General features: G+C 52.4%; 1 protein-coding gene across 1 annotated transcript in view; it reads left to right on the forward strand.

The window, feature by feature from the left end:
- Positions 1 to 3,345: 3,345 nt before the first annotated feature.
- Positions 3,346 to 20,404, forward strand: part of ZMAT4 (zinc finger matrin-type 4) — a 113,163-nt gene continuing 96,104 nt past the window's right edge. The window contains exon 1 of the mRNA XM_050910211.1: positions 3,346 to 3,398. The gene's annotated coding sequence lies outside the window, so the exon portion shown is untranslated. The remainder of the gene's footprint in view (positions 3,399 to 20,404) is intronic.

The raw sequence follows: 20,404 nt of genomic DNA on the forward strand, positions 1-20,404 counted from the left end.
GTTTGGTGGGTGATACTGTGAAATCGCCCCCTCATGGAAAGGTGAACGTGGAGTCAGTAGGAGAGAGGCACCGAAACACCAGCGCCGGCACCAGGAGGAGACCCTGCGCACGCTGATGAGCTTGGAGGAAAGTAGGGTCTGGAGTTTGCAGTGTGCATCGCCTGGCCCTGGTGAATGCTCCCTCTGCAGAGGCCCAGATGTGCACTGCATGTTTAGGTGACTGCTGCACTGGCAAAGCCGAAGCAGAGCATTTCCAAGAGAAGAGGCTTTAAGAGAAAACGTCCAGCAAGTTTCACGCTCCCCAGAATACATCTCTGTCTCCTTTAGCAAACATTAATTAGTTAATAGCTGTTGATATGTTGAGGGCGGCAGATAACAAACACATAGATGTCTGCCCAGTGATGCACACTGGCACGCCTTGATGGACGGGCAGGAGCCAGTCTGAGCTCGGGGCTGCGGCTGCTGCCCGGGACCCCTCAAGCCCCCACCACGGCCACAGCGCGCCTCAGTCAGCTCCCCCGAGGGCACTGGAGAACCCCCAGCACCAGTGGGTTTAATTCAGGCCCGCAGTGACAAGCTCGACTCTGCAAAATCGGTGTCAGCTTCCACTTCTCCGATGTGTGTAAAAGTTCAGATACTGTGAAAATGTTCAGTGCTCTTGTTTTTTAACCCACAAATTTCAGCAGTGTGTTCACGTTACATTATTTTAGCAGTTGTTGTTGATGTTATGATTTACATTTATTTTCAAGTCTAATACGTTGGGGTTTTTTAATGCTTTTTCTCCATGTATCAATATTCACTTAACTAAAATTGCTGAATTAATGAATTACAATGTGATTTCCCTACTCGCCCTTTTTATGAAGAGATGTTGTTTTCTAACCTGCATTGGTGCTTTCGAGGGTTGCTGCAGGGTGACTGGTTTGAGGGTGTGCTGGGGTGAGCCAGACCCCAGGAGGCTGTCGGTGGTCCCGCAGGGGTGTGCGTGCTGCCCGCTCACAGCAGCGATGCTCTGGGCGTGACACTGGCGTTATTTGTCACACCAGTGGTAAGATCGAAACTATTGGTCCTGTTCAGGGAAATCTCCATGCGAGCTTTTTGGCATGTTCTGCTCTTGCATTCAGCTCCATTGCCGTTTCAATATAGTATGATTTACACAAGGAAACCTTTGGCCGTTCAGCCTTTCTCGTTATTGTCCTGTTCTCTTTGACTTCATGCCAGTGAAAAGTATCAGGGCCTCGCTCTGCCCAGCGCTAAAGTTTCAGTGTATTGAAGGAAGACTGCCATAGCTTTTCAATAGTAAGATGTTGGGGCAAAGTCTGGTGGTTCTTGAGTTCGCCAGAGTCCACAGACCCAGTGGTGACGGACAGTGCCTGTGGGTGCCCTCCCGGTCCACAGACAACAGGTGACGCTGCCAGAGCCTCCCGTGGTCCTGAGCCTGAGACAGCATCCTGCCGTACGCCGGCAAGTCCATACAGCTGTAACTTTCTGGACATGGGGAAGGGAAGATGCTTTTCATGGGCCAAGCCTCAAACTCCCCCGTGATCCATCCTTGCTGCAGGAGCCAAGACCGGCAGACTTTGTCTTGCGGTGCAGCCTGCTGCTCATCAGGTCTCCGAAGAGATTTGGGGGATGCGAGAGCCGCGCGGGGCAGGTTGTGCAGGGCTGGGATCAAGGGGAGCCCTGCAGTTAAGAACTGTGTTACCACGTGGAGAGTTGGCACATGCCAGCTTTCAGTGCGTTGCTGTCACTGCTGCGCGGCCATGCAGAGTACGGGATTGTGGTGCAGTGGGTTGCGGTGGCTTTGCTTCTCTGGCTGCACCCAGCGCGCTGGGTGATTTCAGTGAAGCACCCAAAAAGGGAGGAAGGCACTTGGGTGACCTGGCGGGGAAGGACTGGGGCTGCTGCGAGCGGGTCGAGGGGAGGCAGGTTCCCACTCTCGCCTAGGGTCCATGCCATGCACAGCTTAGGTAAGAGGGCGCGTCCTCGCCCGAAGGCTGTCTTCCGAAAACAAACGTGGGCAGCCTGGGTAGCGAGTAAAGGACAGCTGTGTTCCTAAATGCTTTGGGGCTTGCAATTTTGCTTTACTTTTTGGGAAAGTGCTTGGCTCCCGGGCTTCTGGGGAGGCGCTGCCAAGCAGGACCAACGTGCCGGAGGAGATAACAGAGGCAGGCGGGGCCAGGAGGGCAGCGAGGGAATAGGTTGACGTGGGCGTGGGGAACAGCCCTGCTTCCCCTAACGCGTCTGGTCTGTACAAATGCACCGGTGGGTATCAGGAATAAAAGAGGCAGAGGGGCTGTTATGCGCTTGGCAGAGCTCTGCTCTGATTTAAGGGCTTTGCTTACCTCATTTACCTCGGAGATGCGAGGAGAACAGCTCAAGCTACATGCAAACTATTTCTTGAAGGGCAAATACTCAAAATATAATTGTGATGGAGTGCGTAGAAGCGCACTGGCCCTGGTAAGGAGCATTGATGTTGTGTAAGCGCCTCAATGCAGGCACAAGCACACGAGCAGAGCAAGAAGACCTTGCTGTCTGTGGGAACCTCTTGCATGAGCACAATGCCTGTTACAGCAGAGCACTACTTGCTTTTCTCACAGTGTATTTTGATGAAGAAATCTGTACTTTATTGTTTTACTTTGTTTTAAACTTGTGGTTGATATAGAAACACATTATGGCTTCTGTTTGCTCTCTTCTGTGACTGGAACAAGAAACCCCTCAATAAAATGCCTTTTTTCTTTGAAAGTTATTTTTATTATTGCCTTTTCTGTATCAATTGCATTACTCATTCCATGTGATGCTGACATCCCAGGGCCCCAGTGCATTGTCTCCTTGTGAGAGACAGCATCTCGCCACTGCTGCCTAGCAAGGGATGATGTAAAAGTTTAAATCTTAGATCCACGGTGTTGGAGACAGAAAAGTCTACTGTCAAATTACTACTGCTGGATTACAGTATTTTATCTATATAGTTGTTCCCCACTAAATATCCCTGTTGTACACCAATTAGCTGAAGCTCATTTTAGCTTACACCAATGCAACGAAAGGAAAGCAGTGAAGCCCTTGTAGCAAACAGTGTTGTCTGCAGGAATTGCATTCCTGTTACCTCCTAGAGAAAGTCTGCCATTGCTGTAGCTGGTCGCAAGGAGAGCAGGCACGCTTCCCAGAAAACTCCCGCCCTCTTCGGCCAGCCAGTCCTGGCTTCAGCTCTCAGGTTATTTTGATCAAAGTAATTTACCCTCCCATCAGGTGCGGAATGGCCGAGGGGTGAATATGTTGCAGCCCAGGCTGGGTCCCAGGTGCATGTGGGAGGTTTGATAGCTTGGGGGAACCAGCAAACTCTCTTTCTACAGCGCTTTCGGCCAGAGAGAGTGGCTGCAGCAGCATTATCATCATGAGAGCAGGTAAGGTCAGCGCCTCGGGTCTGCTGCTTGGGGTCTCCTTTTCCCAGTTCGGAGTTGGCGTCTGGGGTAGTTCAGAAGTTGGGGGTGAAGGCTGGCTGTTTGCTTTGTTCTTTCCTGCTGCTGGCGTTTTACTGCTGGGTCTTCTGTAGTTACTAACCAAAGCATGAGCATCAGGTAGGTTTGAAGAGATGCAGGAAGCTAGTCGATGTTTTACTGAAAATTTACAAACTCAGTTTCTTTACTAGCTTCTAGTAACATCTGTGTAGAAAAGGGAACCGGCAGTTCTTGAAGTATTTTTAGGTCATGTAAAAAGTGAGACTCAGTCAACTGTTGCATGTGGGTACATTTGCTGTCCTTGTATTTGTTGTTTTGCTCTCTGACAAGAAAAGTCTACTGAAACCTGAAACATGATAAGTGTCAACTATGGGGAATGCACCTGAGAGATTGGAGCCATGCTTGTGCAGGGTTGTACGGAGGAGCAAACAAACATTTACTGAAATACGAAAGCATGAGAGGCTGCTTGAGTCAGAAATTGAGTGTCTGCTGAGTTAGCGTTCCCTGGGAGCGGAAGGACTGGTGTTTGTGCAGTTCATGGGTACATTTTACATTATAAATTGTTCAAATACTGATTGTTATAATGAGTTCTAGTTTAAGCTACAAGTATTCGCGTAAATGCTTAGTCTAAACTAAGACATACCTTGTTTTGCTGGGAGACAACCTCCAATTTTGCCTCACTGGGGGCAGTAGGGTGTTCTGAGAGATGGGAACGTGCTGCCTGTGGGATGTGATACTCCGAGTGTATAGTCTTGGATGTACCTGCTGCTTTTTGAAGCTCTGCTGTATAATAAATGGGGGCTGAATTTAATGCATATATTATGTACCCCCTCTCTATGTGAATACTTTCAGGGACGTTATGGCCGTGCAAAGCATGGTGTGTGCTCAGATCCTGCTGAACTCCTGGGGGTGGAAAGAAATGCCTCAAGTTAGGGAAGAGCTTCAGCTCTTTGCTGATCTGCAACTGAAGCCTGAATGCACTTCAGTTTAGGCTTCCGTGCTCGGCAGGAGCAAGGCCTGACTCTGAAACAAGTTTCAGTATTCAAGAAGTCTGAGAATGAGACATCGTGATGCTTGGGTCTTTGCAGGGCACTGGGACTCCCAGCAGTGCATGTATTGTGTCTCTGGGTTGTCCCCCATGGGAAAACTGCTGCTGATTTGGTGAGGGTTGCAGCAGCTAATCTGGGAGGACAAGGACGCTCAGGCTTGCTATTAGCCTGGGCTTGTCTGAAGTATGAATCTTGCATAAAATAAAATATTGTCCTTTTGTGACTCAATTTATCTTCCCAATAATGTTTATCTTGGTTGCTCCAGCATTCCTTCTGTTGAGTACCGCCTGTTAATTGAGTTTCTGGCCTCCAGTTTGTAGTTAAGTTATAAACAAATACAGTTTTCTTTCTTGCTATACAAAAAGTCATCTTGCATCCCTCATTTTTTTATGTTGCTGGCAGTCTGCGTTCTGCTTTGACCGCTGCTGGGAAGTGCAAGGCTGGAAAGAACAGTTGAGCAATTAGGGAGGATTTCCTCTCCTGGAGAAGAGCAGATACCAGCCTGGTGTGTCTGATGTGGAGCTCTCTTAATATTGTGCAGGATGAGGGGGCGATGCACCCCAGCTGCTCCAGGCAGCCTGGTGACAGTGTCTGGAAGGGAAAATGACCCCTGTGTTTACCTGCTCCTCTGTGAGCTGCAGGCTGGTCCCAGTGTGGAGCTGCTGCCCTCTCAGCAGGGCTTAACAGTAATTCACATCAAAGCCCTCTTCCCTTTTGGAGGTCCTCAGCCTTTTCTAGGACACACGCTGGTGTTGCAGCCTGGTGCTGCAAAATGCCGGCTCTCCCTTTTCACACTCCTGACTGAGGATCTAATGACTTCCAGGAGTGGCAGAGAGCTCTGTAGATCGTCTTCACAAACAGGGAAGATGTTTATGCTCTAGTACGGAGATAAACCCCTGCAAAGCAAGAGGTGTCTTTCTGCGTGTGGCCACGCAAAGCATAGACCAGGAGAGACAGACAGAGCATGAACAGGGAGCTTGTAATGACCCGAGATGATGAACAGAGCAAGAATAGGGAGACAAATGGTTCCTTTCCTTTCAGAAACTTTTGTGGAAAAAAGATCCATTAAGAATAGATGGATGCAAAGGTCCCACCTCTGGTTAAGTGAGCCCCCGAGCCGCAGGAGGGCACGTGGATGTGGGAAGTGTTCCTCTGTGCTCCCTCTGCTCCCTTCCCTGCCATCCACTGCTGCACGGCTGGGGACAGGAGGTGGACAAGAAGCCTCCATCCTGACCCGAGCAGCCGTCAGTACCGGTGTCTTGGCCATCACTCATCTCTCCAAGAAGCCAGGAGGAACATGCTTCCTCGGGGGTAGCAGCTGTGTGATGGCTACATCACACTTGGATAGCGGAGGATTTGCGGGCTGTGAGTGAATCCACAGGTAAATCTGCAGGCAGCATCAGCTGAGCCACAACGGGGGCTGGAAACACCAGGAGCTGGGCGCAAGGGCACTGTGGGGTCCTCTAGGTAAGTCTGGGACTGGAGTTGGCTTGTCGTCAGCTCACAGGCAGCTGATCTGGGCTCACCAGCCAGACATCCACCATTCTGTGCAAGTTCCCTATTTAATCAGCTTTTCTGCAAACAGGTAACCCCGATCCTGCAGCAATAATAGCAGAAATAACAGAAACACTAATAACAGAAATAAGCTCCTTCCTTTTGCTGGCAGATGGAGCTGCATTTACAGTGATCACTGCTCTGTGCGGGGTGTGGTGCCCAGGAGGGGGGGGGGGGGGGGAACGACTCCTGAGCCCCCCATGGCTAAAGAGATGGGCCAGGCAGCAAGGGGCTGCTGGGTGAACAGGGGAGGTCTGTTCTGAAATGTTCTCCAAAGCCACAGTGAAACACTCCTTTCCCCCCCAACACCGGTAGCATTGCAAAGAAAATGCTCCACTGTGTTTCAGTAGCTGCTCCTGCTTTCTCACTGAATCACGTTGGATGACCCTTAAAAAGGACACGCACACACATATGTAATTAAAGCCAACCTCCACCCCAAGGCCAGAGCTGTGTTTGGAAACCGTTGTTCCCTGACGCAGAGGCTCTTTTTTCTGTTCCAGCCAAGCAATACTCAGCCAAAGCCTGTGCATGCTGCAGCGGCACTGCCACAGAGAAGGGCCTCCATTAGATCAAGTGGGGAAAAAAGTCTTCCAGCATCTTTAGCAAGTGCTTTTAAAAATCTGTTTTGCAAAGGAACAGACATTTTTTGTTACTATTTCTTCCCCAGCTAATCCCATCTGAGCCTCTAAGCATGCTACCCGTTGGCTAAGCTGCTCCCTTTTGATAGTCCATAGGTGTCCAAGTCATGCTTGAATGCCCTTCTTGGAAGGGGAGTGGGGCAAGCTGGCTGGCTCCTCTGCTCTTGTAAGGCTTCTTGCCTGTGCTGCAGACAGACCCACGTGCAGGGTCTAGGGGCTCTGCAGCACGTGGCTTCCCTAAGCAAAGCCACATCCCGGAGAGCCGCAAGGGAGGGAGTGCAGATCAACCTGTCAGGGTGGCCGGCCGCTCCGCGGAAGCCTCCCAGCCTTTGGAAAATGAGGGCTTTGTTTCGAGACCTTCCCAGCGGAGGCTGGAATCTCCTCTGGACCGGCAGCCTGCCACAAGAATGCTGTCTGCGTGGCGGGAGCGGGGTCTGCTGCGCCCCTGCCATCGGGAGCAGGATGTGCCAGGGACCGCGAGCGCCGGCGGAGGCCTGGCCCCGTCTCCTCTCGGCGCATCAGAGTGATGGATCTGTCTCCGCTCACCAGCACGGGGGCATCAGCGCTCTGCTGCACAGCGGGCTTCGCTCACAGCCTGCCAAGATCCCGAGAGCTGCGAGCAATCGGCAGAGAGTCCCGCTTTTCTGCAGAAATGCGCACAGCCTGGAAATTCGCTGCTGTCTGTAACATTTTTCCTTTAGAGACATCCAGGAGATGTTTGCCAAGCCATTGCTCTAGAAAGGAGGAGGAAGAAAGCCAGGACATGGCTGGAAGGAGCTGTACCTGATAGCAGCCGTCACGGGCTGGGGCTGCTTGCAGTCTTTGGAATCCAGCTCCCCGCTCCCACCCTTGAGGTGCAGGGAACAGCTCTATTTGAGATGCCGTGCAGCTGCTTTGCACACGTTAGACCCAATTTACAGAAGAAAGGTCTGTTGGGGGCAATAGAAAGTAGCATTTGATGATACGGTGGGTGGTGCGTCACACAAGTGGTGTTTGTGGGTGTGCTCTGTCTTGATCCAGTGTGCACCTGGAAAAGATGTTCTGACTTGACTGTCCCAATTGCATTTGTGAGATCTTGTGATTGTTTGAGGATATAATTCCTCGCAACGTGGGCAAAAAGTGAAGTGGCCGTACTGCGACCTGCCTTCTAAATGATAGCCTGTACCCTGATACAGTGCTGTGGCTGAGGCAGGGAATGCATCTCTGATTGCAGGCAGGCATCGCCTACCGAGATAATATCCCTCCCGCAGCTAGGCCAGGCCTGACCTGAGCTTTGGAGGACTGAACTGCTGACCTTTTCTCTGGGCTCTGATCTGTACAAATCCGAGTAAATGGATTTTTATGGCCAGGATGGGCTGTTCTGAGACTGCAGCCCATGTTCTGGGTAGGGGCATGTGCCACAGAGCAGATACTGAAAGGGCACTTTGTGCCACAACGAGGAGTGCTTCACAAGCAGCAATAGGAAGGAGAGATGACAAAACCAGAGATGATTGTCTGGGTGCCTGTGTGCGTGTTCGGGTCCAGTGCTGCTGGTAAGCAGGTGCTCCCCGTGCTGCTCCGAAGCCATCGCCAGGAACCTTAAATGTGAAGGTACTTCGGTACAGTTACTAAAACTGTTCTGCTTTTTCTTTTGCTTAGTTCAGCTTGGGGCACGTTACACTATTAGCAACCTCTGCTTTTGCAGTTCACTACCTCAATCTAACTTTCTCCAAACTCTTGAGTTATTAATGTGGCTGAGAGATTAATTTACTAGGAGGTGTAGTGTTGTGTATAAATAAATTATAGCCCCAGAAGGATGGTGGAGAGTATCTCTGCTGTTACTTGAAAAGAAATGAAGAGATCAGGGCATTTGTCTTTGGCAGGCTAGCGAGCACGTGCACCGTCTCTCATGCACGGTACTCAGAACTACATTAAACCCCACAAATAATGAACTGCAACCCCTTTAGGCAAATGCAAATGTGATGCCTTTAAATCCGTCATCCTCAAGGGTGGATGATCACACCCCGCCCAGACGGTCTCCCTAGTTATTGTACAACAAGAGTAAATAGCAGATTTGGAGAAGGCTGAGCTCGTTCGTGGAAGCTCCGGGTAATTTAACGTGTGGTCGCGTGCGGCCACATGCCTTCTCGCAGGGCTTGTGCGATGGTGATGGCCGTGCTGTCCTTGGCAAGCTGGTGTTGCTGGCTGGCAGGGGACCCTGGGTGGTCGCCAGGCTGCGAGCTGAGCACCCCACTTCTTCTTCTCCATGAAGGATGGGATTTCCTCGATCCCATGGAGATCACCGTGCCATCCCGAGGCTGCTGCGGGAGGGTGAGCGGCTGGGATGGGAACTGCCGACTTGGCGTGCGCAGGCTGCCGGAGCCGAGCGTGGGTTTAACAACCGCGCTCCCAGTCTGGGCCGGCGGGGAGAGGCCAGGGCCCACGAGGGGCTGCTGGTGACTCCGCTCTGCCGAGCCGGCACGCTGTGGCTGCAGGCAGGCCGGGATGGCGTGTTTAAAGTTGCATGTTAAATGGTCTTAATAAAATGTTAATATCAGGCTAAATGTTTATGAAAGTCCCTCCCCTTGAATTAATGCTTGCTGGAGAGCTGAGGCGTAATTATGGGTGATACTACTTTAATTATTAAATATTGTGCTGCCCAGCTGAATTAGTGTAGCCCCTAACGGCCTGCTCCAGAGTGTTTACAATTTCTTCACCGTTTCATATTCTTTCCTCTCACTCACCCTAAATGTTTATTTAATAATCCTGGAAGACCTTTTAAGCTTCCTGGGTTTAACGTTTGCTAAACACCCTGTCACTTCCACTTCTATTGATAATTCCCGGGCTGCTGCAGAACAGCCGGGCTCTGTGCTCTGCCCGAAGGCTGTGCTGCAGAATGGGACAGCCTCCAGCCGCGCATCTCCATCCCCTGGGGCCTCGGAGCCCAGGCATCCACCGGGAACAGAACTAACGGGGAGGCTTGGAGCAGCCAGACCCACCCAGGATGAGCAGCCAGGAGTCGCGCTGCCGGGGTCCGGCAGGCCGGGCTCGGCGGGGAGCACGACCGCCGGTGACAAAGGATCCCGAGGGTGCGCATCGGGGCCGTGCGCCCCTCATCTGCGCTGGGTGACTCGGGGACCCGGCGAGCGTCCCAGGGCAGGAGGAGCCTCTGCCACGCAGGGCGAGCGGCTGCGCCATCCTCGGGCTTGTGTTGCTTTCCCGTCTGGTTTTACGCGTGCTAATACAGGCATCCGAAAGCCAGTATTGCACAGACAGTGTACGTGGAGAGCTAACGTGAGGACTTGTCAGCTGGATAATCTCGCCTTCGTGGTGCATTACCTCAGTCTCCGAGCTCTCCTTGGGCTCTGGCAGTATTAGTTTCAGCAAATTCGTTTTCCTTCACAAAAGCTTTTGGTTACTTTGGGATTAGGGACTGTTTAGAGTTCATTGTTTTCCCGAGCTGCCTTGTTTTGCTGTAATGCTTAGACGCCTGGTCTGCAGGAACGTAATCTCCCTTCTCTTCCAGCCGTTCTGTTCTGTGAAAATCTGTTCTCCGCTTTAGTGCAAATTGTTGATGGGAGATAGCAGCGGGTCTTTCTGCTTCTATTTAACGTGTCAGCAGAGAAAGACATCTGCTTGCAATTACAGGCATGGCCTTGCTGAAGGATTGGCGTGGTAGATTTTATAAGATAATAGGAGATATTTATCAATTCATAATTCCTGGTGTCATACAAAGGAATATATGTCATTTAAAATATTCATTTTTTTTATTTTACAAAATTATAGGATAAACCATGAGATTGATATCAAGGGAAAATGCCTTGTGCTCTGCGAAGAGCGAGTCCTGGGTTTCCCACACAAAAGCCTCTGAGCGAGTGAGGGCTGGTCTGGGGAGCAAGAGGGCTCTGAAGCTGTTCCCTCACTGCCTTCCGCAACGTGCCCAGAGAGGCAAATCCTTTTGGAAATTATTTGCTGCTGACTTTACAGCATGCTCCAAAACATGAAAATTGTCCCCATCACAGTGCTCAAAGCATCAAAATCTCTTAGATGGGGTGAGTGGCTGCAGACGAGCTGCTGTGCACCAGCACCTCTCCCGAGCTGGCGGGGCAGACCCTGCAGCACCCCCGCACGTCCCCGGTGGCTGCGGGAACAGCCGTGGGGCCAAAATGCTCCATTCTTGCTTTCTCCAACCCCAGAGTAACCGGTGCTGGTGGAAGTGATGGATGCCTGCCTGGGGCAGCTCCAGGCAGCGGTGCGAGGGGCTCCCACCCTGCCTGCGTGGTGCGTGTGCCTGGGGAGGGGAGCTTGGGGGACTTGAGACACACTGGGACAGGCTTGCAGTCACAGCACGGGCTACCCTGCAGCACTGGAAGGGGCTTCCCCCCATGCCTGGCTCCTTCCATCCTTTCCATGGTGCAGAGGGAGCTGGGTGGGAGCCTCCTGCCTGGGGCACAGGGAAGGGGCTGCTCCCCTCCCTGATCCCTCCGTCTCCCCTCGAAGGCTGCTCCTGGCAGGGCGTGCTGTCAGCGCAGCTATTCTTGGCCTTCCTCAGCCCATTTGTCAGCCCTCCGGGAGTCTGCTGTAATCTCCTCTGTGATTAAGGGTCTCGGAGCATGTTCAACATCATTAAAGAAACAAGAAAATAATAATAATAATGATCTGTACTCAGGAATGCTCCCGAGTGGAGTCAGAATTGCATTCAATGCCTTTCGGCTAAGAAAGCTATTCATGCTTCAGCCTTAGCAGATTAACAGGGGCCGCATTGCCTGGCTCTGAGAGCTTTCTGTGCTCTCTCCTCCTAGCAGCACCAACTCCTGTTCCCCACTGTATACCCTCTGCTTGGACATGGATCTTCATCTTTGGGGAGAGGTGGAGGGGTGTGTCTGACCGCAGAGATGGCGGGTCTTTTCTGTGAAGGTGGGAGAGAGACAGATACCTGTTGTCAGGAGAGGTCGTGAGGTCCAGGTCCTGGCAGCTGGTCTTCTTGCTGATAGGAGATGCTCTCCCCGCTCACAGCGAGATAACTAACACGGGGCTGAGACCCTCCCCTGGGGCAACTTTTGTGCCCAAAGGATGAGACTCTTCACTGGGAAACTTTGGGGCAAGTGCAAGAGGCAAAAATGCACGGCAGATCTAGAGCGCAGGGGATGCAACCTAGCCATAGTGTGGGCATGAAGTGTGCTGCGCATGGCTGCTGTTGCTCTGTGTCTCGTTACTGGAAACCTCTCCTTTCCTACCTCCTGGCTGGTACCAAAGCCTAGCTCTGCAATGTGTGGGCTGGCGTAACAAAAGGTGTGCTGCAGTGTGCAAGGATTATACGAACAGCTCTTGGCTAGAAGCAGTGTGTACTGTGTGCTGCTGTCAGGTTGTGTTTTTCTATATCCAAAACAAAAGGTCCAGTGGGAGCCTGACTGCAGAAACCTTTGAGTGCCCTGTGCAGACAAATGTGCTGCAGCTCTGCAGCACTGGGTGAAAGCACGGTACAGCTGGGTTTAAAAGCTTGGAAAGGCTGGCTGCTCTTCTGCAAGCAGTTGTTTCTCTGAGTGTGCTGCAGAGATCTGTTGTGCACATCCCCTGCAGTGTGGAAGGGTATCCCTCCTGCCATCCTGTGCTTCTGGTCCCCTGCTTTCCTGGTTGTAGGGCTGGCAAGGGGCTGCAGCTTGGCTTGTTGGCTGCATTTGCAGCACGTTCCCGTCGATGGGAAGGACACCAGATGCTGTGTCTGCAAGTGTGGGCTGGAGAGAGCCAACCGTCAGGCTTGAGGGGTTCCTCGCAGTCCCTTCTCTCACCCTCCAACAGCAGGAGAGGCTGCTCAGCACAGCGGGGTCTGCCTGCTGCATGGTGTTGAGAGATGCCCTGAGAAAGCTCTCGGGGCTGGGGGCAGGTTGGGGTTTCAGAGAGCTGGGTCTGGCGGAGCTAGTGGGGGCTTGGGATTGTTCTGCCAGAGCATCTCGTGTGCTCCAGGGACATGAAACATATCCTGGACTCTTCGGCTAATGGCACTACCAGTGCACGTGTGTGTGAAAGCACGCACACGCTGTCGCTAGCTCCTGTCACCCAGCCCAGGAAAAGCCAGCGAAGCAGCATGTGATTCAGACAGGCTTGAGAACAAAACAAAGAAATGAGAAGGATGGAAAATCCTGGGCTGATTTCTAAAATGCCATGAATTTCTGGGTGCTGCTGAAATGGCCAAATCTTCACTAAGGCAGGGAGAAAATGTATGGCAGGAGATGCAGGCAGAGTCTGTCCCACGACAGAGGACAGCAGCCGTTCAGCTCGGGGCTCCCGTCACTGGTGCACCCACTGGGCCCAGCTGTGTGTGACAGGGGACTGCCAGGCTCCCCGGGCTGGGGACGGGTTTTCTCCTTGCAGAGGAAGAACAGTCTGGTTTCATTTTAAGCTCCCAGATGTTGGTCATGTTACCAACATTTCTTTTTACTGAAGCAAATTCAAAACATCTATTTTTCTTTAAGTTCTGAGACATGAGACATGGGGAAGCTCATTTCTGTACAGCTCCCAACCCAAAACGCGGACCGGCCCTGGCCTGGCAGGGACGTGCCGTGGCATCCTGCTGCGGGGCAGACCATCTTCCCCCGGCTCATGCGCAGGGTCTGCAGGGCTGGGTGCCTCCGGGATGGAGTGGGCAGCCCAGGATGCACACAAACATCTCCGCTGCGACAGCAAGCTCTGGCAGACTGGCTGGCTCTTGCCCCTGCAGTCCATCTGTGGAGGACAGACAGACAGACGTGCCCCCCAGCAGTCCCCTCTGACTGCAGCTCTCCAAATCCCTGTGTGGCTGTGAACCAGGTTGCAAGTCTGGCCCTGCAGCTTGGAGCTTGGCTTGCAAGTGGGGGCCCGGCTGTATCTGGGGGTGTTCCTGCACTGCAGGGTCACCCTGTTGTCCCCCAGCCACCCTTCCGGCAGTACTAGGAGCGGGGTGAGATGCTCTGTGCGGTGGCACTGGTGCGCCATTGATGTAGTCCGCTGTCACTCGTGGCACTGCTCCTGTGGGAATTCACCCTGGTCTCAGTTATAGAGAGGGAAAACGTGCCAAGAGCTCTGGGCTTTGCATCTTTTTGCCATGCTGGGGACGTTGCTGCTCGTAAGGGCATGGGAGAGCCGTGCCGGCGAAGCTTTCGGAGCACCCCTGCAGCGGGGCTGGCTGCCATAGAGGACAAACATCCTTCTTAATCGCTTCAGATTTGGGCGTACGAGAAGCAGCTTCTACATTATAGTGTGAGGTGTGATTTTTGCTTAACTAAGACTTCCTGAGCTGTTTGATCTTGATACCACCAACACAGCGCTGGATCACTTGAGTTTCTTGCTGCTAAGCTGAAAAGTCCCTGAAAAGCAGAGCAGGTTTAATGTTCAAAGGGACCGTGAGCTCTCTCCTGTGCCGCTTACGCCCAAGCGCGCAGCTGGCGGGGCTTCTTTCCTGGCACAGAGTAGCCAGGTTTGGGCAGATTTTCATTTTTTTTATAATTTAAAAGACAGGAAGACTGGAAGCAGAAGCAGACTGTTCCTTGCAAACCCCGGCCCTCGTGGCTCAGCCCCTCGCCTGCTCCTGTAGTGGTTTGTCGGGGCCGTGCCCTGTGCAGGAGTCGGTCGGCAGCTCTGCGGGATGTGGCTGCCAGACTCAGTCTGTTTGCCCTGGAAAGGCAACAAAATGGGGCTGCAGGGCTGTGCGGTCTGGGGTGCACAGCCCCCCAAGCCCTCCCGTCAGAGCGAGGCGGGGGCGTCCGTCTGTCCGGCGAGGACGAGTGCGAGGTCGGGAGGCGATGCGCCCAGGGAAGGCGTGGGCTGGTGGCTTGCTAGTGGTCTCCTGCTGCTTTGGAACATTCGATTATGCAGGATTGAGTTTGATTTCTTGCCCCCTCCTCGGATTTTTAGTAGCTGACAGTTGTTACCAGCGTGAGGTACTAACTTTTTATTTTGAACGCATGAGTTCAGGCTCGTTAATCACTTCCAAATGCCCTCGTCTAAAGGCTATATTGTTTCAGCATTCAGCCACTAATTTTTTGAAATCTCTGAAATAAGACTCTGCTCTTGAACATGTGCTGGAGAGTCGTTCCTTTCCGCTGTATTTTAAAAATATACATGTGGTTTAATTCAACAAGAGGGCTGGAGGGGACATTTTTCCACCAGTTTTTTCCCCCTCTTTTTCTTCAGAGCTGTATCTGCCAAACCACCCGGCGCTGTGCCAACAGCAGCCCCCTGGACGATCCTGAATGCATCTGGGGGTTAAAAAGTGTGTTTCTGGGGAAGCCCAGCATTGCTGCCTTGTGATACAGACCTTGAGGTGCTCCGGGGGCTGTTCACGCTCACCTGCTGGCTAAGGACAACCGCCGCCAGCTCTGGGGTGCAGGTACCAAAGAGAAGAAGGAGAAGGGCCTTCAGACGAGGGTAGGGTTTGCAGCAGCTCGAGAGCACGTGCCACCTTGCAGGCTGTCTGGCTGAAACAGAAACAGCTGGACCAGACCTGGAGCCGTGCTCCCCTCGCATCCCTCGGTGAGGAGGGTTGTCTGTTCCCTCTGTCACTCTGCCAGTGCTGTTGTGCAGAGACAAAGCCGATGCAAGAAAAGACCGAACTCCAGGGCTTCATGATGTGGATGCAGGCTGCTGGTTTTGGAAAGGCAGCAACTGCTGCAAAACTGGAGGAGAAACGGCAGTGCCTTTCTGTATACACTCACGGCTCCGACAGACACTGGAAATCCACTGATATATCAAAGCAATGGGATATTATGATTCAAAAATGTGAAATGCAGGGAGGATTCCTGCCAGGCCTAAAACCCTCAAGGAACTTGGTTGTGTCTGGGCTCGGAGATCCCAAGGAAACACTTATTTCTGCGACTAAACTCGCTTTTATATGCCCTAGCTTTGGTAGGACTCTTGAAAAGATCTGGGTGCTCCACAGGGTCTGGCAGATACAGGAGTTGCTTTAAACCCAGCCATCAGTTGGAGACCTCTGGCTCTAAGCAGAAAGACATTTTTTAATTATTACCACTTGATTTGTAAAGAAGAAAAGCGGGGGGAGGGAGACAGGGAAAAGCTGTTGGTGCAGGATCTAGTGGAAACAGAGCAGGGGAGGGAGGCGGGCATGAGGCCGATGTTGGGTGAGGACCGAGCTGGGGCTGTGTTCTGCCTGGGCAGGCAGAGGTGGTGGCTTTGGCTGGGCAGTGCCCTGGCGATGCAGCCTGGCTCCCTCCCAGCGAGCGTGGCCACTGCCCGTGGGCACCTGAGCTTCATCCCCGTGACGGGGCCGTGTCCCGTGCAGCCCTCGCGGCGCAGCGCAGCTGGGGCCACCGCGGCGTCTGGGCTGAGCCGGGTCTCCTGCGCCTCCGTCCGCAGCCCGAACCACAAGAACCTCTCGCCTCTGCTGGGGAATTGCTGCTGGTGGAAACCCGCTTCTGTCTCAAGCTCTTGGAAGCTCTCGAGCGTGTCTGAGGCTGTTATGTCCTGTGGTTTTGTTGATATTATAAATAGATGTTGTAAATGAACATGAAAGAATTTGTGCTGACCAAGGGTTGTTCTTATTAGAGGTGATGAATGAGGAGGGGCTAATTCCTGCCAGGCCCCGTCCCTTACGTCATGTTGTCCTCCGATGGCCCTTATGCCCTGCGGCATCCCAAGCTCCCTGCAGATGCTGGGATGCTCCCTGCAGACCGGCTGCAGCCGTCGTGGTGGGACTCTCTCCCTGCCCACCTCGAGACCCCTGAGCCTTCCCTGGACACCGCTGGCACTGCCTGCAGATTTGGGTCCCGTGGGGGAACCTGCTCCCTGCAGAGTGAGGTGCTGCAGAAGAGGGGGGTGGGGAGAGGGCTGTCACCCCACCGGGTGCCATGGATGGGTCTGGACCACAAAGAGCGAGGTCTTAGGGTGTGCACAGGCTTTGAGCTTGTCCTGGCTCCCTGAGCCCCAACAAGTGCTGCCCTGCTGCCTTTGCTGGGTCTTATCGGATGGGAACGGTGACAGGACCTGTCAGTGGAGAGCACGTAGCTCAAATGAGCAGGAGCAAGGGGTGGGAAGCAGCCGTGTGGCAGGGCTTCCTCTCGGGAGGAGGGGACGGCTCGGCTGTACATACATGGCACTTTGGTATTAAGACAAAGATGGTTTTCTAAGAAGGAGACTTGTGGTGGAGCCTTTCTATAAAAGCTTCTGAAGTGAAACGTTGCTCAGAGTTTGTGTGGTCTCCCTATCCTTTCCCCTGTCCACAGAAACACAATCTGTGGCCAAAAAACTGCCTCGCAGCCAGCGGGGCTGCGTGAGCCAACCTGCTCCTGGGTTCCCGGCTGGCCGGGCATCGGCACGGCTGTGTGGAGCGGCTCTGCCATCGCTAACCATGAGCAGGGATCGGTGTTATCAGACCACACTGGCAAGTTCTCGTGAGCCTGGGGAAGGGTCTGCAGATGGCATCCCACTGGCACGAGACTGACCCTGTGCATGGGAAGAGAGCTGATGCAGGCTCTGCTGCTCACCGCCTGTCTTTGACCTTTTCAAATTGCATAGATGATGCGGTAATAAGCCAGCGAGGAGACTTTCCAGCAGCAGCACTGACAACTCTCGACTGAGCTCCCAAAGGAATATGTTATTTGTGTTGTCAAAGTCATAAATCCCCCAGGACTCAGATGAGAGCAGAAGCATTAGGATTCTGGGCTGTCTTGTGTATAATCACTGCACTACATTGATTTGTGATTCACTGGCCATAATTATTTCTGTTCAGCATCACTGACCTGTTCACCAAAAAAATATTCTAATGCTTTTTTTAAAACAAGATACAAAGGGAGAAAGTGGAGAGCATGCGTTGATTTGCAGCCAGCCAGCTTCCTACAGTGCCCAAAAGCAACAAATCTAGTTGGTTCATATTGATCTTTTCGTTGGTGATTTCACACAAAATTTTCTGCAATAATTGGCTGGTGACTGGTAGTTCTCCTCCTGTTGTTTGCTCTAAGCAATGTGTGTTCAATGTTTTCTTTCTCCATGGTTTGATCTTGCCCAACTTCGGGCCCTAAAGTCAAGGATCACTGGCATAAATTCTTTTACTCCTAGCAGGTTACAGTTAGAAACAGCTACTCTAGTGACGACATTTCCTACTACACACGGAGCAAACAATCCTTTAGTCATTTCTAAAATGCAATAACCCTGTGCTTCACACTTGATTTTTTTTTTTTTTCTTATAAAATATTATCTGCACCACTTTCTGCTAATGTGTTGAGTGTTTCTGATGACTGTCAGGTTTTGGGGAGGGAGGGTCGTGCTCTTTGTGGTTTGCCCCAGGTCCTTGCAGTAATTTCGTGGTGTTTTGGATGCCCCTGGGGAGCAGCAGAAGGGCGAAAGAGCTGCATGGCCCCGGCAGTGCCCAGGGATCGATGGAGTGGGAATTATTCCGGGGGAGCTACTGGCTGGAGAAGGAAATGGTGCAGGATTGGGGAGTTGGAAACGCGGCCAACAAGGCCTGGCTGGTCTGGGGACAGATGGGCAAGATTAGGCTGAGTGTCGATGAGATGGTGACAAGTCAAATGCAGAGGGGACAGGGGCTGAAAGCCCTGACAAACCCAAATGAGTCGCTGCAGAGCCCAGCTGGGAGGATGAACAGGATTGGGTATGTGCTGAGTGTAGCCAGATCAGGGGCAGTGTGTGCCTGCCTTCTCTCAATGAGGCTATTCATGCCCATTAGAAATATTTCCCAGTTTTTAATTCCCTCATTCCTCATCTGCTCGGAAACTGCCTGGCCCGGGGCATCCTGCTGAAAGCTGGCTCCCGGGGGGCTCAGCGCTGGTGATGGGGCTGCTGCAGACACACAGGGCCATGAGGGATGTGGTGGGGAGCTTAGCAGGGTGTCTGGGGCAAAGAAAGCTGTCCTACCAGCTGCAGAAATAAGCATATCTAAGATGAAAGCTGTCCTGACTTGTTAAATGGGGACAGTGCTGTGTTGGGATTGAAAGTGCCTATCAGCAACAAGTATGTGCAATAACTTACAGAGCAGCGTAAGGCACTGAGTCTCAGGCTTGCAGGGCTGGTCCTGTGCAACGAGAGATCTGTGCTCTGCGTCACGTCTGTGGACCAGGGCTCAGAGGATGGCACTGACTGATGGATGAGATGCCAGCCTGCTTGGCCAGCGCTTCTTTCTGCATGGCCGCTGGCTGCCTGTCAGCTCTTGAAGTCAGGTATTTAGTGCTGGGTGCCCAGCTACACACACAAGGAAACATCTTACTCCTCCTGAACTACAAGGGTTTTCAGTTGCATGGGGCAAAATCTGCTGAAGAGGATGGAGTGCTTCCTTTGGCTTCCTGCAGCAGGGTGGGAACATTAGGAGGAATGGAGGGGCATTAAATGGGCAATTGGGTTCCTACATGCTGATGTGAGTCTCAGGAGTAGCTGAAGCCCTGGCTCTGAGCTGGGCATACAGCTCCACACGGCCTTGTGTAGTACAGCCATCTGAAGACCCATTACATGCCATTGCTGAGAGAGCCTGACATGCTGTTTGCACAGATCATTACACAGCCCAAGGGCTGGGACCTAGATAGCATGTTATCCTGTTGGAAATGCACGGTGTCTTTCCAAAATGCCCAGTTGATGTTTCCCTGTAAATTGCTTTCTGGGCTTAAGCATCTCAGTCCCTCTGTATAGGCAAGTTTCATGCAGATTCCCACAAGCTCTCTGCCATTAGCGTAATCAAAAAGGCTTCCCTTCAGGTACCACGCCTCAAGCGTGTCCTCATGAGCAGCCCTTTCCCAGTCCCTCAGGAACACACACAGTTTTGTACAGGCTGAAAGGAAAGCCAGGAGGGATTCAGCCCAGCCCTTCCAATTTTTTTGCTTTCCCAGCAGACTCTCTGGCTTTGCTTGGCTTGTAGTTGATGCAAATGTCATTGTTTATCTCGATGGGAGGCTAAGCACAAAAGAACTGGTTTAATGTATTTCACTGCAGCTGTCTGGGCTGGTGTGTTGCGCAGACAACGCGTTGTTCCCAAGTCAGCACCTCGGCCTGCAGAGCACACCTGGCTCTCCAGGCTGCTGTCTTGGCATCTCAGCTCAGAGGCTTACTTCAGCTGGCCCGAGGAAGAGACTTTTCAGCCCCTAGGTTTTCCTTGGTAAACGTCTGAGCTGTGCTTGCTTTTCTAATGCACTGGAGATGTTAAACTGATGTGCTTGCTGCTGGTGCCAGGGCTACTAGCTGAGATGCCTGCGTGCTCTCTGCTGATGTGCCCTCCCGAAGTCAGACCTTGCGGGAGGATGCTCCGCTGCCAGTGGCTGTGCTCGGGGCAGAGATGTGCTGTGGCAGAAGATGCAGAGAGAGATGCCAGATAGCTGGACATACCCTCGACTGGGCAGCTGGTGGCACTCTGGCAGCCTTTCCCGGAGAACGCATGTGGCTGTCCTGTTGTCACCCTCCCCAGTTTGGTCAGGAAACTCCCAGTGCCTCAGCTGTTGGAGGCATCTCGTGCAGAAACTCCTTGTTTCCTCTGCTTCCTAAAAGAGGAAACTTCCCCTCCAGCAGGAGGGCTAGGAAAGCTGAACAAAGTCACTCAAAGGTTAAAAGGCAAAAGATGAATTTAAAATATGGAGGATCCAGGATTTTAAGTCAGTTTTCTGAGTCTGGATGTCCTGGTTTGTGTTCTCCAAGCACCTGGATTCAACATATGTGACTAAGCAGGAGCAGAGATGCTCCCACTTTCCCTAAGGTGTTTCTTGGCTCCCAGAAATGCAGTTTAATAGCTTGAGTGCCTGCTGCC

Source organism: Gymnogyps californianus, chromosome 23, assembly GCF_018139145.2.
Source record: "Gymnogyps californianus isolate 813 chromosome 23, ASM1813914v2, whole genome shotgun sequence".
Lineage (NCBI taxonomy): Eukaryota > Metazoa > Chordata > Aves > Accipitriformes > Cathartidae > Gymnogyps > Gymnogyps californianus.